This window comes from Lissotriton helveticus, chromosome 12 (genome assembly GCF_964261635.1).
Source record: "Lissotriton helveticus chromosome 12, aLisHel1.1, whole genome shotgun sequence".
In the NCBI taxonomy this organism is placed as follows: Eukaryota; Metazoa; Chordata; class Amphibia; order Caudata; family Salamandridae; genus Lissotriton; species Lissotriton helveticus.
Window position 1 is genome coordinate 396,715,530 of NC_136073.1, and position 15,454 is coordinate 396,730,983.

The window sequence follows — 15,454 nt, forward strand, 5'->3', positions numbered from 1 at the left end:
AAATAACAACTTACCTTTAAAAAGAAGTTGAAGTTATTAATGAAAATCCTATTGAAATGTACACCAGGAAGTAGTAGTCAAAATGGCTGTGTTTCCTTCTCTTCCTTTATATATATTCGGGTACATAACCAATCAAATGTCAGGTAAAAAAAGTAGAAAATGAAAGTAACATTTTAATTGGTTGTCAATTCCAACACTTCAGATGTGTTTTGTGAAGTAATTTACCTCACGGTATTTAGAGAGGTCTACAGGCTAAATGGCTAAATGGAATTCCAATCAAATTTGTGAAAATGGTAGGGATTGGTATGTAGTATGAGCTAATCTATATTTGGTGAAATTGTCTCAAGTGGCTTTTGTGTGAACTACTTTCCCACCTTTTTTGATGGTGCGCTTCCCAGGGAGCGACCCGGTACGCGAACCGTTGAGCGCCCCGGTTCGCGGACCTTAAGCGTTCCAGGAGTCCACCATTTTGTGTTTCGGTCGAATTAAGATACAATATGGAGGGCAAATAATGTTCAGAATGGGTAGAAGGGGGCACGGTAGAGTTATCTTGACCCCCTAGGTTTTCTGAGGGTGGCTGAGGAGGCTTATATGTGCGAAAAAAAACATTTTAAAAAAAAATTTCGCGAGGTTAGCTCCCGGTTCGCGTACCGGGTAGCGGCCCCGGTAGCGTATTTTGTTGAAAATTAGTGAAAAATGTTAGAGTTAAATAATAATTGTGAGTGATCAGATGTAGGGTAGCTCTGAGAAGAGCTTTTGGGTTTATGGTACATTTAGGTACTTATAAGTAGGTACCAATGCACATTCTTAAATTCAGAGTGAAAATTCTGTTGCCCTCATCTGAGAAGTGAACTCCATCTCCTCTGTAGATATCTTGCATGTAGTAACGCAAGTTATTGTTGTACAGGGAGCCCATTCCATGGTCTCTCATGTAAGCTGAAACAGATTTGTTTACATGCTTCCTCGATTTCTCAATTTGTGGACAAAATTGGTTTGACCACCTCCATTTCTGTCTTTGGCATATATTTGAATATACCAAGGCAGTCTGAGGAAAAAGTGCCATCAATTGCTCAAAGGTGTCCTTTAAAAGCATTTCCAGACCTACCCCAGTCAAAGTGCCCAAGTCATTACCTCCACAGTGCACAATTAACAGGTCAGGTTTGGGCAAATGCATAAAGGTTTTCACCAATGGTATCAATTGGTGACATTTTAATCCTCTGTGGCCAAACCACTTAATTTCCACATCTTGTAAATTGAGGTTAGGTAAATTCCTGCTTTCAACGTACCTTTGAGCCCAGTGAATATAACTATGACCAACAATCCAGACAGAAAACATGGTGAGAGAAGGTTCTCCTGCAGTCAGATGAAGTGTGGCAATGAAATGGCAGTTGAAAAAATGAGAGTTTGAAATGAAAAAAACTGTGGAGTTTCTGTGTTCATGAAGCAGTGATTGGTGGATTTTGATTGCTGAAAACAAAAAGTTAGGGTGCACGGATGTGTTATTTGAAAGATGTATTTTGAGTGGTCAATAAAAAGTCATTAAATGAAAGAATGCACTGGATATGCAGGTGCACTGAGAGTTCAGAGTTCAATTGCAACATTGTTGTGTGAACTTGCAAACAACAGAGTTCTTCCAGGAGGTGGTTGCCATGCAGATAAAGCAGAAAGGGCAGAGGGGGGATGGGTTTTCATTTGAAAAAAGTGAGGGAAGACTTTTGATTGGGTGACATGAGAGATATGTGTGAAGAATTACAGCATTTCTGTGCTTTTCATAGCTGCAGACTCTGGAGTGCATACCTTTTGCTCTGCTGCAGACAAATTGGTGTGTTTCTGAGACTGTTTTCAAACTCAAAGTATTTGCTAAGGTGAGAAAATATTTCTTTACTTTAGATAGAGAATAGTGTGTTTTAAGGAGAAAATTATGATTTATGTGGCGCAAATTGCTTGTAAATATGCTCTCACATGTGTATGGAAAATTTTGATTTTGAATGTTTGTGTTACATAGCCATGTTAAAAGTGACCCAACCATGCTGGAAAGGCAATCAAAAAATGCTTTCATGTGTTTTATTGACATTTTAAGTCATTTTCCCATGTGCAGTGTTTAGAAATTATGATTTGAAAAACGTTTTTGGGGAAAAGGAATTGTTTTTAAAATCATGACAAGGAGATAATGGTGTATACTTCTTTATAAGGCTATTGACTGTCCTTGATGTTATTTTTCTCATTTTAGTGTAAGACCTTTCTCTGTGGCGCAAATTGCTTGTAAATATGCTCCCACATGTGCATGGAAAATTTAGAGTTTGAATGTTTGTGTTACATAGCCATGTTAAAAGTGACCCTACCATGCAGGAAAGCCAATCAAAAAACGCTTTTATGTGTCTTAAGGACAATTTAAGTAATTTTCCCATGTGTAGTGTTTTGAAGTTATGATTTGAAAATCGTTGTTGAGGTAAAGGAATGTTGTTAAAATTTATGTGCGCCATATGACCCCAAATTTCTTTTTCAGGGGTGCAGCAGGGTGTTCTTGAGATACCCCTGCACGCTTGAAAAAAATCCTATTTTGTGATGAGCTAATTGCTAATCACAAATTGCAACCTTCATTCCTATGAGCCTCCTAGCCCATGGAAATGAATGGTTAATTTGCAATTAGCAATTTGCTCATTGCAAATTAGGAATAGTAAAGAATTGCTATTTATTCCTTAAAATTTGCTATTTAGGAAATGCAAAATAGTTTGATGGTACATATGGTGGTTCATCTGTAACAAGATAAGAAGCTTAGGGATACATTTATGATGACTAGCGCAATAAAGTGCACATTACTTACTTCATTGATAGGCCTTTACATGTATTATCTCATCTGTATTCTTCATCAAGCGTAACTTTAATCTGCAATCCTGAGTAGGCCTCACCTTAAACAAACCTCTGGATAGGACACACTTTATTGTCATCCTGGATTAATCATTTAAAATGGTAGGGACAGATTTATGATAGGTGTATGCCTCTTTTGTGCCACTGTGCGTCACTTTTATGATGCAGCGGTGGTGCAAAAGATTTGCTATGAGGCGACAACATTACAAATTGATGCATTTAGGCAGATATGTCATGGTGTAAAAAAAACGTACCACATAAAACCCAAGCAGCAGTGATGCAAAAGATGCACCATGCCGCAAGACAGGCCTCACTTGGGGCCATATGTATGAAGGTAATTAGCATTTGCAAAGATCAAAATTCTACGAATTTCAGCCTTTGTTAATGTTAATTAGACAAATGGTATGTATCAAACAAGTTTGATGCAAAATAAGGAGTAGCAAAATTTGCTATTCCTTATTTTGCAATTGCACTGAAGGATTTGCAAATTTTGTGATTCCTTAAATGCAATGTATCAAACAAAAAATATGTAAAAAATGACATTAAGGATTTGGAAACTATTGTGGTAAATTGGTGGTAATTTGTGAATTCTTTTCAAAAAGCTTTTTTTCAAAAAAACAAAAGGTGCTATATGACGCCAACACATGCCCTTAGGGCATGTATGTGTGCCATATGCCCCCAATTTTCTTTTTCAGGGGTGCAGCAGGGTGTTCTTGAGACACCCCTTCACCCTTGGAAAAATTCCTAATTTGTGATGAGCAAAATGGTAATCGCAAATTAAACCTTCATTCCTATGAGCCTCCTAGCCCATGGAAATGAATGGGTAACTTGCAATTAGCAATTTGCTCATCGCAAATTAGGAATGGTAAAGAATCGCTATTTATTCCTTAAAATTCGCTATTTAGGAAATGTAAAATATTTTGATGATACATATGGCAGTTCATTTCTAACAAGATAAGAAGCTTAGGGATACATTTATGATGACTGGCGCATCACCAGGGATGTGACAGTCATCCTGCGCCGCTGTTCCGCCACCCATGGTGTGCTGCATTTACAATGCGGCGCAGCATGGGGCAAAAATGGCACAGATGCGTGACGCATATGTGCCGTAAAGGTGGCGCATTGCTGGAGTTGTATTGCAAGTGCGATGCAGCTCCAGCAAGGCTCAGGGGTGCCGCATCTCCACAATGCTGCGTCAAGACCTATGCCAGCTTCAAGCAGGCGCAGGGTTTTGACGCAGCTTTCTCCTATCTGATTGTAAATGCGGCACACCATGGGTGGCAGAGCAGTGGTGCACGTTAACTGGTGCATGCCTGGGGATGTGCCATTTAATATAAATCTGCCCCTTTACATTTAAGTATGTGCAGGGGACACAGAGTCGGTGAGGCTTATCCAAGGTTAAGAAGAGATGAGTCCTGTTCAGTGAATAATTAGACATAGGCTTCACCTGCTCAGCATTGCTGGACATGGCTAAATAATAGCTGCTAAATGTTAATCTTGTTAAACAATTTTACTAATATAATCTCTGAGATTTGTCTCTTACTCTGCAACATCTCATTGTTGTTATCTTTCTTTAAAGATAAAGACAACCTCAACATGAGCGACAATCTGCAATCAGTTGATTTTGACCTCATCATTGAACTTGTAATTGAAACATCAGTGGATGTTGATCCTTTGGAGGATTTAAATCCTGAGGATGAAGAAGAGCGTGATGAGGATGCAGATTTGTCCGAACTATATGATATAGGATGGGAAGCTGACCTGCTTGAGCCTTTGGAAATATAAACATTTATTTTTAAAATTTATAATTAATAAAAAGTAAAAAGGTAAACCGTTTAATTTAAAAATAAAGACACCTTCAAAAACAGGTTATGTGTAGTGTCTTCAATAAAATATTAAAATATGTTCATAAAATTAGATCAGATTCACATATAAAATAGCATAGATTCTTTTCTGGTATTTTTGTATTGTAAGATTGCCAATGACTAAAAAATCTTCAAATTAAAATGTCAAGTAGTGTGTTAAGTTTTTGATCACTGTTACTGATTTACTGTTTGGTAATAATGTTTATTAACATTTTTTATTATATTTTTCCTCAGATTCAACTGCAGATCATTTCAAGATTTTACCATGCCTACAATACAAAGACAGATTAAGGCTGCAAAACGTCAAAGACAGCAGGTGAAAACAAAAACCCAGCAGTCCTCTAACAAAAAGATTTCTCAAGCCACGAAGAAAGCACCGGGTAAGAGCTCTAAATATTTCATAAGAAATATTTGTAATAAAAAAAATATTACTACAGAAAATGTTTCAGTCCATAACACGAGAAGGAAATCAAATGGAAAGAAAAGGACAATGAAAAATGTTACTGCTAGAGCAAGAGATAAATCTGTGCATGATAGTAGAAGGAAACAACAGTTTAGGGAGATTCGTAAACGAATGTTCCGCAACAGGATAATTGGCAATTTGTTAAAAAATATTAAGAAAGGTCAACAGAAACTAGTTTTTTATAAGAGAAAAAAAATAGTTGAGAAAGTTATTGATCAGGCATTTGAAATTAAACGTAAGTTATTTATTTTGACAATCAATAGAATTAGGAAGCTAAACAAGGCAATTTTTGATTTCAAAAGAAATAGTAGATGGAAGAGAATAGTTAATCGTAGTAATTTTTGTGAAGTTTTTTCTGGAGAATGGATGCATAGTTCAAGCTCTGAGGCATTTTTTAATGAGGAGAGTTATTTCCAGGATAATGATTTGGTGCATGCAGTTGACACCAGTGGTCGTGCTTATGAAGTGAAAGATGGTTGTCCAGTTGAAAAAGAAAAACTTGTGACAACAGAGGCAGAAGAGGTGTTAGGTAATGAGGTTTTAGGAAGACGTGCTAAGGGTCCTGTGTACACCTGGAAGTGTAGTAGTATTTGCAGTGTGCGACAGGATTCCATCAATTTGCTTTGTGATTTTGTACGGTCATTTAACAAAAAAAGTTTGAAGCAGAAAATGATGTTGTTGCAAGAATTAGATCCTTGCAGAGTAAGAGAAGTGACAGGTTTGCATGGTCATTCACTGGCTTGTCTTTCCAGGAGAGTATGCCAGAGTGTTTTTCATCATTTCAGGATGCTAGCAGTGCATCATAACAAAGTGAGGAAATTAGTTAGAATGTTGTATTATGCTAAGAGTCCAGCAATTATGCTGAAACAATTATGCGCTGCTCTTTTGCATGGTTCTGAAATAGATGTGAAGAATATGTGTGAAGAAATTGAGTTTTGTTACTTTGGAAGTAAAGAGGAGAATGTTGAAATTGAGCAAGAAGTAGAGGGTCATGTGGAAGATAGTGTACAGGTTTCCAGTACAGATAATTTCCAGAGGGAAATTGCGACGTTTGAGGTGAAATCAAGTGAGAGGCCTAATTTCACTTGTGTGTGTTGTCGACGCACTTATTATAAGAATCAGACTAATTTAGTGGATTTATATGCAAAAAGTGAAAGGGAAAATAATAGTGAATGGAAGGATTTTGCAACATACTTGATGGTAGAAAATTGTTTTGATTTGGGATTGGATCAACGTGTGTGTACTTATTGTTGTAACAAATTAAAACAAAACCAGATGCCTGCTAGAGCAGTTCATAATAATCTGGAATTGGTTGAGATTCCTTCTGAATTGAAGGACTTAAATACTTATGAATCTATTTTGATTCAAAGTATCCATCCCTTTCAGGCTATTGTAAGAATGGAGCCAAAGACAGGGAAATTGCCTCCATCAGATTTACAGAGAGGATTAAAGGGAAGAGTTGTTTATTTGCCTCTAGATTTCAAGAAAAACATTAACACAATTGGAGTAGAAAAAGTGGAAGAGGAACCTCTGGTTATCTTAGTTAATGGGGTTCCGACAAAGAATAAGAAAATATGGCAAGATTTAGTAGATGTTAGGAAAGTTAAAAAGGCAACATTGTATTTGAAAAAAAATAATAAATACTATAAGAATGTATATGTTGCAGAAGAGGAAGTAAGTGAGGAAGAGGATAGCGATTTGTGTGCTGGTCAAATTGAGAAAGTAGAAACCTCTACTAGTGAAGAAATATATGAACATTATAGTGTTCATCCTTTGCATTCCAAGGAAGTCATGGGGAATGCTATTGAGTTGTTTCAAATGAAACAAGCCAAAGGGAGTCCCATTAGTGTTTGGGAGGAAAGTTTGGAAGCTCGGTGTTTCCCACAGCTTTTTCCAACAGGTCAGGGAGGAAGATATGATGAGCGACCTCATCAAATTCCTGCTTCTGAATACCGGACTTTGCGATTGTATGCAGGAGATGCTAGGTTTCGACAATGCATTCCCTATTTGTTTCATCTCCTGTTTGAAAGCGATCTGTCTGGACTGTCATATGCAGTGAACCACATCTTGAAAAGTGGTATACACATGCAAAACATCTCGGCAAGTGACTTTATGGATAAAGTCAATGTCCAAGATAGTATTTTGGATTCTCACCTGATTAATCTCATGGCGTGTCAGCGTGGTACTAATGAGTACTGGTACCGTCGTCATGGTGATTTAAAATGTATGCTGAGGAACTTAGGTACTCCCACATGGTTCCTCACTCTGAGCTGTGCCGAGTATGGCTGGGAAGACTTACTTGAATTTCTACGAGAGGCAAATGCTAACGTAGATAACATCGAATTCAAGACACCCGGAGAACTGTGCTCTTTGGATCCAGTCAATGTATGTAGGTACTTCAATCATAGATTTGAAGCTATGATGTCTTTCATCATGAATAAGAAGAATCCACCTCTTGGAGAGGTGTTGGATTTCTTCTGGAGAAAGGAGTACCAAGCAAGAGGTGTTCCTCATATACATATGTTGCTGTGGATCAAGGATGCACCTAAATTTGGAACGGATCCAGAAGACTCAGTGATGAGTTTCATCCAACAGTATTCTACGTGTGCTGTTCCAAACGCAAAGGAGAAGAAAAGCCTAAGAGAAAAAGTTCTGCGTTTCCAAAGCCATCGATGTGGAAAGTACTGCCGACGTAAATTCCGAAACAAAGACAAGTTCTACACCAAATGTCGTTTCGGCTTTCCACGACCGGTGATTTCTAAAGGAAGAGTAAACAGTTTGATGTCTTCGCTGCGACACAATGTGATGAAGAAATCACCTAAAAACACATACAATTTGAAGAGGAACGAAGAGTCCAAGTACATCAACGACTACAACCCGGTGATTTTGTCCATGTGGAATGCTAACATGGATATACAGTTTGTGGCTGATAACTGTATGGCTGTGGCTCGGTATGTGACGTCTTACATCACCAAAAAAGAGAAGACAGAATTGAAGGATATGTGGGAGGACATTTCCCATGAAAAGAGCCTCAGCAAGAAGTTGTACAGTTTCAGTCTGAAGATGTTGTCGCATCGAGAAATCGGAGCGTACGAATGTTCTGACCGGTTGTCTTCAGCAAGTCTCTATGCCAAGTCCAGGAGTATCGTTTGGGCGAGTCTTGGTCTTGCTGCAACGCGTAATAGAGTTCTCAAACCTGTGCGGGAAATTGAGTATTTGGCGGAAAAGGAGCCAAACAGTACCGACATTTTGAAGACAAACATGTTGGATACATATTATCCAAATCGAAGCAGTCACCTCGAGAATGTTTGTCTGTATGAGGTTCTGCGAAATTACATATTCAAGAGGAACATCAAAGAAGATACTGAGAAAGGAGTGTATGCTGTAATAGGAAGTGAGGGATGTCTGGTCAAGCAAAGAAAATGCCACTTGATAAACCATCGAAAATTGAGTGGCGAATCTCCTGAAAAAAAGGAGTTTTTCTATTTAGCACTTTTGCAACTTTTCAAGCCTTGGCGTGCAGAAGAGGAACTGCTTGGAGATTTCCTCTGTTACGAAGACTCTTTCAATGCCGCCAAGGAGACCATAGAATGTCCTGCTTTTCCCAAATATGTAGAAATGTTGAATGCGGAAATTGAGCAGGAAGCAACAATTGCAGCCGAGATTGCCAGAGACAGTTCTCAGGACAGTCAGAGTTCTGCTTCATTGAGTCAGGATCCACTAGGAGGACCTCTTATCGAAAATGAAGCTGCCACTGCTATGAATGAAGTGGAAAGAGCCATGGCACATGCTCAAGAGGATGCGGTTAACTTAGAAGAGTTGGAAAGGCAACTCAACGTTGAGCAGAGGAAAATATATGACGAAGTTACCATGCAAATTGATCATGGATTAAGTCATGATAAGAAAGAGTGCTCATGTACGTCGTTGAAGCCTGTCCGACTGTACGTGAGTGGAGAAGCGGGAACTGGAAAAAGTTTCCTCATTAAAGCAATTTCATGCTATTTGCAGGAAAAGACAGAGTCATCGCTGTCTTGTGTTGTCACTGCTCCAACTGGACTGGCAGCACATAATATTAAAGGGATTACTTTACATCGTTTACTGATGCTGCCAGTGGAGCATGACAACAAATTAGAATATCACAAGCTATCTGGAGATGCTTGTTTTGAAGTTTCAAGAATCTTGAGGAAAATGAAACTTCTTATCATTGACGAAGTAAGCATGGTTTCCAATGTCATGCTTGCCTTTGTGCATTTGAGGATGCAAGAAGTTCTCAAAACAGAGTATGATGTGTTATTTGGTGGCAAACACATCATTGTTTTCGGAGATCTTTTGCAGCTGACACCAGTGAAAGGGCAACCTGTGTTCAAAATGCTCACGCATGAAGATACCAGGAAGTGCCTAGGCAGCATTGGCAACGTCAATATATGGTTAAACTTCAATTATGCTGAACTGCATGAAAATATGCGTCAGGCGAAGGATGAAGTTTACAAGACTATTCTACAAGATGTTAGAATTGGAAAAGTGACCGAGCATGGGAAAGAAGCTTTACATGCACGATTACTGTCAAATTTATATCCAGAACAAGATGTTGTGCCTGAGAATATTTTTCAGAAAATTACTGAAAAGAAATCTGGAATATGTTTGATGCCAACTCTTGCAGAATGTGCCAAATTTAACAACAAAATGTTGCATTTAGAAAAGGAAGAGATTGTGAAACTGGAAGCTATTGATAGAGTAGAGCATATGGGATCAACAATTATTTTGTCTGAGAATCTGAAAACGAAATTGGATTCATTAGAGAAGAGTATATCTAAAACTGCAGGTTTTGAAAAGACTCTGAATGTGTGCTTGAACTGCCGTATAATTTTAAGAAGGAATTTACATGTTGAAAGAGGTCTGGTAAATGGATCAATGGGTAATGTTGTTGATTTTGTGAAATACAGAAATAGAGATGGAATTGAATTTTTAAAAATTTAATTTGATGGCATTGAGGAAGTACAGCTAATTGCTCGTTGTTCTGCTAGATTTTTGCTTGTAAAAGACTTATATGTTCGCCGTAAGCAGTTTCCAGTTTGCTTGGCATATGCGGTGACAATCCATAAATCGCAAGGTTTAAGTGTAGACAGTGCATTGGTGAATATTGGCAGTTCTGTGTTCAAGGAGGGTATGGCATATGTGGCATTGTCACGAGTTAGAACTTTATCGGGATTGTACTTGATTGAGTGTGATGTCACAAACATTTGTGCAGATCTAGATTGTGTTAAGGAATACAATAGGTTAAGAAGAGAGTATGCGCCACATTTGCCTCAGTTTCCTTTGTTTGAGAAACGTCTGGTAGGCCGGAAACGAAGAAATGAGAACAATACTGGGGAGGTTATAGCAAAAAGACAAAAAGTGAATGAACCTAAAATTACAAGCAGAAACAAAAAGGATTCTGTTGAAGATGTTGTTGGTTTTAAGTTTGAAAACAGTTCTGGTGTCAACTGCTATGCTAATGTAGTAATTAATGTTTTGTTTTCTCTAAAAAATGTAAAAGAAGAGATTGTGGTCAATTCTGATCAAAGATTTTGCGGTTTGTTAAATTCTGTGTTAGAGAAATGTACCACTGATAGAAGAAACATAGAAAGTGTGTCTGAAATTCGAAATCTGTTAGACAGATGTTCAGGCCAAACACAATTCTCTCAAAATATTCAGCAAGATTGTCAGGAGTTTTTAATGTATATGCTTGATGTATTACATGCTGAAGGTGTAGATGTAGATCAGCTGTTTGGGCTTTCTTATCAATGGCAGCATGACTGCGAGAACTGTATGATATCAAGTACTACTAGTGTAGACTCAGAAAGATTTATATATTTAACTTTGCCAGACAGTAAATCAGTCTCCTTTAATAAGCTAGTAAAAGCTGCTAATCACAACATGGAGTGTAGCCAATGTAAATCTGAAATGATGTCCACATTATTTATACGAACATATGGCCAGTACGTCATTTTAATGTTCCAACGATGTAGGCCTGATGGAACAAAATTGACAACTTTAATAAAAAATGTTGTAGCTTCGCAGTTGTCAATATCAGGAAGGACTTTTGTAACTACAGCAATTATATATCATGACGGCCCTTCAATATCATCAGGACATTACACAGCTTATTTAAAGTCTAGAAATGGCTGGTCATTCTGCAATGATTCTGTTTTAATTTTCAAAAAAAAATTGCCGCATGACCTTAAAAACTCTTACCTGGTGTTTTTAAAACCAAAATTTTAGGGAAATAATCTCGGGATGTGCTCTCTGGAATTTCAAGAAGTTCTAATGGCTCCTACACAATTTGGCCTTGAGGATAAGTGTAGTTCAGAGACACAACTTCTAATCATAGGACTGGACATCATGGAGATATATGTGCACTTTGAATGAGTTCAGAAAAACTGTTTCTTTTTATAAGCTAATTGAAGCAGCCAATCAAAACATGGAGTAGAGGGAATGTAAGTCTGCAATGCTGTCTACTGTTTTACATTGCTTTGTGATTAAAAGTGATGTAGAGAATTAAATAATTGTTGTAGTCATAGAGGTAGTGTAAGTCTGCTTCATATTAAGCAGTATCAGTGTCATAGGAAATGTAGAACATGACTGAGCAAGAAGGGGAAGATATTACTATTCCAGGATTGTGAAAATGATCTTCAACATTTTAATTCTGAAAGTTGCGGGAATGCCAAATGATGGGATTGGCTAACAAGAAATCCAAGAGTTATACATGGCTCTGACAAGATTTGGCCTTGTGGAATCTTGTGGTAGAGAGCAAGAAGTCATTTATTGTATGTAACATGTTTTTAAAAACGATGGAGATTTTCTTTCAGAAAGTGGCGGGCTGAAAGTAATAACAGCACAAAAGAGTGTAAGCTATTCATAGGACATCCTTGGACGTCATGGAAAGTAAGTTAACTTTAAGGAGTTCTGATTTTTGATTTCTGATGTTGTATGGGTTTTTTAAACACAATCATTTTGATTGTGTTTTTTTTTCCCCGCTGTTACATGATGAATACCTTCAAGTCACTGTTTTTAGTGAATTTTGATACATTCTGAGAACAGCAAAAATAAACCATTTAACATGTATAATTAATTCTGTACTGTTTGCATTTATGATGTATATGTAGAACTGTGTAGGAGGCATGGAGAAGGTGAGGCTTCTGTAAGTGTCAAAGTTGTTGCATGCAGTGCTGCACTTCTGCGTATTCTTTGATATGCTAGACTACATCTGCACAATGAGATACCTAAGCAAAGGAAACACAAGTGATGTGATTGTGAAATGAGCAAAATAAATTGCATGTATTTCAATTACATCATGTGTGTTTCCTATCATTACGAATCACATTGTGCAGATCAAGTTTAGGTCTGTCCAGGGAAACATAGGAGGTTTGGACTTTGTTGAAGATTGCAGTGGACATGACTCACTTCATTGGTAGACCTTCACATGTATTATGTCCTCTATTCTCTTCAACAACTCGAAATTTCATCTGCAACCCTGAGTAGGCCTCACCTGAAACAAAACTCTGGATAGTAGACATCTTATTGGCATCCTGAAGCAATTATTTTAAATTTTAGTGTCTTGCGACACTTTTCTGAGACAACAGCAATGCAAAAGATGCACCATGTTTTAAGATAGGCCTCACTTCATCTGCATCAAGATAGTGTTAGTTTAAAATGTATATCTTTAGGACTGTGTAGCTTCTGTAAGTGTCAAAGTTATTGAAAAACTGTTTGTCCTTCAATCTTTGCCCTTGTCTTTTGTAATTTTTTAATACATGTTTTTATATTTTTCAAATGTTTGTTCTCTCTTTCACAGATTGAAAGTATAAAAATAAAAAGTGAGGAATTTAACGACAATTATAAGGTAAGTATTTTGTACTCTTTTCGTTACATTTCTATCACATTGAACTACTATTAGTTCCACTGCTTCATTTCTTTAATCCTCAGTTTCCTGCCTTTGCTACTTCCCTCATTCCTTTCTCTATTACCTACTTACTCAACTCCTTCCACTCTTTTTCTCAGTCCCTCTCTTCTCATAGTTCCTCACTCTTGTTCACTCACTCCGTCTCTATTACTCTTAGTGTCTTTGACTGATCACTGTATCACTATTTGTTCATAATGCTTTCTCTGTGTAGTTGAAGCACACTAAGGGGCATATTATGAATGCAGCCAATAAAATTATTGCTCTTTTTATTGGCAGAAAACTGGTGCAAAAGCGGCTTTAGCGGCAGTTTTCTGCCGCAAAAGCAGCTTTAGCGACACATTTCTGCCGATAAAAGCTGCAAAACTTTTATTGCCTATGTTGATAATATGCCCCTATGTTATTTACATTAGGGCTATATTGTCCAGTATAATAATCAAAATTGCTCTCCAAAGACACCAGGCAAAGCAGACGCTCCCTCAAACAGATCACCAAGCGCAATTTACCCTACTTACAATCTAGCCTGTTCTCTGTCGAGACTTTAGCAATCTTTAGAGCACAAGATAAGATTTTTTTACATGGAAGAGCCATACGTATTGCAATTCTACTTAAGAAACAAGCATTGGCATAGACAATAGGTCTCGCCTTTGGGACCTTATACGTGTTTAGCCATGCAACAGTTGATGTTGCTGCACCAAGGATATTATGCTGCATAACTAAATACTTAGAAGGTCCCAAAGTCAATACCTATTGGCTATGCCAATGCTTGTTTTTCTTTCACTTCGTTATCTATTTTGTTTTTCACAATTATACCCTCTTCTGTCTGTTCTTTGGTAAATAGATCTATTAAACAGTATCTCTTCTTTACTCCCTATAGCTGTCTTTCTTGAAACATCACTCTCTGTTTACTTTCCTTATACTTACTCTTTTTTTAAAAAGAAATTTTTTTTTTGGTTAGCTCCCGGTCCGCGTACCGGGAAGCTAACCCGGGAGCGAACCAAAAGAAAGAGAGCTTGCCAGAGTGCTAAACATTGTAGCAATTTTTTTGGAAAGGGAAGGTAGTTCTGAAAAGAACTTTTTTTTTAATATTTTTGTTGTTTTATATTTTTTTTGTATTTTTTGAACATTTTTTGTTTTTTTTGTATTTTTTGAACGATTTTATATTTTTTTTGGTTTTTTTGGGGGGGGGGAAACAACAAAAAACAGGCGTTGAAAAGGGCTCAACAGGAGCAAAAAAAAATTACTGGGGGCGGTTAGGGCAATCATGGTGTTCATACGCCAGGTTCAGTGCATTGATGCTCATGTTGCCACAAGCTAATAATGCACGACAGCGCATACATAAGTGTATCATGTTCCCAAAATTGGGTTGGATATTTGGCACAGTTTCCCGTGCCTCCTCTGGTGATAAAGAAACCGATGTTGCTGGTCTCGTCACAGGAGTTGGTCGAGGATTGTCCATCATATCCCTTAATTCCGCCCGGCTGTAATTTAAGGGATGTTTCCTCGTCATGTGCCTATGCATGGTATGATTACCGTAGCTGTATTTTTTGTCCGTCCCTCTGGACAATTGTTCCTTGCATATGAGGCATGTTGCGTACCTGGCATTGACCTTTTTTTGGCCACGAGGGATGGAAAAAAACTGCCAGATGAAACTGGGTTTCTTTCTTGAAACCCGGGGCAACTCTTCAAGAAATTGTGGTTGTTCTCCCTCCTCATCCATCTCTTCATCTTCCTCCTCAGTGTTGGTAACCACCTGGGGAGGTGGTCCTCTCTTCCCATGAGGAGGTGGAGGTGGTGGTGGGGGTGCACCAGCTGAAGCAATCAGTGAAGCCATTTTCATACAATCAAAATAGGTCTTCCAAGAAGCAAAATAGGTCTTCCTCTCACAATAATGAAAGTCAGAGTGAGGAAAGAAGGAGTGGTTTTCATCATTTGGAAAAAACAATACTTCTCAACCAATGAAAAGTGTTATTTTTAGGTCACCTGACCTAGCCTTCCATAATTATGAAACTAAAAGTGAAATGAACCAATGAAAAGCTTTATTAACAAGTCACATGACCTCTAACTTTCATGTTACGCGCTGCGGAACGCTCCCCGGTTAGCTTCCGGTTCGCTGCGCTTCGCTGCGCTTCGCACCTCGGTCCGCGCCCCGGGACACTTCCGGGTGCGCTAACGCGATACGTCACAAGACGCATTTCGCGGCAACGCGATACGTCGCGCTTTCGCGCCGCGGATCGCTTCCGGGGAGTTGCGTTTCGCGCCTCGGTCCGCGCCCCGGGGCACTTCCGGGTGCGCTAACACAGTACGTCATAAGACGCA